The sequence below is a fragment of the Frankliniella occidentalis genome, unplaced genomic scaffold, assembly GCF_000697945.3.
Source record: "Frankliniella occidentalis isolate FOCC.00 unplaced genomic scaffold, Focc_3.1 Scaffold6, whole genome shotgun sequence".
Lineage (NCBI taxonomy): Eukaryota > Metazoa > Arthropoda > Insecta > Thysanoptera > Thripidae > Frankliniella > Frankliniella occidentalis.
Window position 1 is genome coordinate 2,894,181 of NW_026267136.1, and position 1,826 is coordinate 2,896,006.

A 1,826-nucleotide genomic window follows, 5' to 3' on the forward strand; every position below is an offset into this window, starting at 1 on the left:
AAATTATTTGTACTATTTCTTATCTATATATAACCATCACAACGATCATGGTTCCATTGCGATAAGTTGGACAAATTTCACTATATGAAATATTTTTCACAGCCAATGAACATCTTTACCTTGTTTGCAAGATGGTCTCACATTTCTCACATGAGTTACCAAGGACAAATACTTCTTCTGAAAAGAAATTATGTTGCTTTCTGCACACTAAGGCTTATTGAAATAATGATAGTAGATTTTGATTCCATAAGACACACATGCATTGATTTACTAATTAACTAAGTTCTATTGCCAAATGTCTTAATGGGGAAAATTGTGTGGTATGAATTTGTTTAGTTATTGATTAAATTCATGTCAATTTGTTACCAATGAGTTTCGTATAAATATATATTTACTGTTTATTTCTTATTAGTACCATTATAAAAGTGATTATTAAACTTGTAACTGTCAGATGGCCGTATTGTGCTACAACAATCTTTCTTGTTTGATTTATTAAAATTTCTATAAAGGACCGATACAATTTCAGCTTTATGGATATAATTATTGACTACTATTATAGTGATCAGAATAAAACAGATATCTGTTACAGTTATTAGGTGGTATGTTTCATACAAGCTACTGCAATGTTATTTTTTTTGTGTATTTGTTTTATTGTCTTTGGAGACACATACTGCTATTCAGTCAACTGATGTCTGCTGAAAAGCAATGTGTAGATTTCAAAGATAGTGTTTGTTCTGCCTAACAAAAATAAAAAATGCATAGGCAATTATTTTTTTCTCCTTTGCTTTTTTCAGCAAACGTCCCCCACGCGCCCCCACGTCCCCGTTTGTAGCTTCACGATTGTAGCTACTGTCGACAGGGCCCCGAATCCGCTTTAAACTGAATCGTCTATAGACGAATTAATTTCTTCCGCCAATGCTAGAATATCAACCAGAAGTAAACAGCGCTAAGAAAGAAAGCGAAAACGAAAGGTATTAATGCTTCTCCGAAACGTCCCTGGTTGTGGCCACAAAATTGTGGTGCGGGAGCCCAGAGGCCGCAGGGACAACTCGCGCTAAGATTGCCTACTCTCCACGCGCCCACAGCCACAACTCCACCTCCCAGTTTGTAGCTACAGCCAGCAGGGCCCGAGTCAGCTTAAACTGGACCTTCTATAGACGAATAGAAGTTAGACAGCGCTAAGAACTAAAGCGAAAACGAAAGAAATCAATGCCTCTCCGAAGCTCTCGAGCGGTCGGAGGGACAGGGGGCCGCGGGGGCCCGATTCAGGAAAGCATTGCCTACCCTCCAGGCGTTTTCAGCGACAATCATCGACCCACGCCTAGATTGACACGGCGTCACTTCTTAGCTTTAGATAGGATTTATGAGCCTGGAGTCAAAAGGAGCCTAAACCCAAAGTCCCCGTCACGACAGACGCCTTACAGAGAAGCCGTGGCCTACATCGCAGCATGATCGCAGGCGTCCAAGCGACCACTCATGTCGCGGCGACAAGTGGTAGTCCCTGTCCATGGACACAAAAATGTGGTCACAAATGGGGCAACATACGATGTCCGACGCCACTAGCCACACGCCCCTTTTGTAGTTAAACAGTTGTAGCTACAGCTACAGCCGACATGACAGACCCAGTCACTTGGCACTTCCCTGGCGTTGCCGCCTGGAGCCACACAACGATGCGCGGGACGGGAAGCATCCCCAAAGGATCACATCCTGGACAAGCGGGGCGGGATTGCCTACCCCAGGAAAGAATCACATCCCGTGTCCACGATATGTCGGTGAGTATGTCGTAATTATTGCTCTCCTCCTTTGCCGTTCCGCGTCCCCTACCC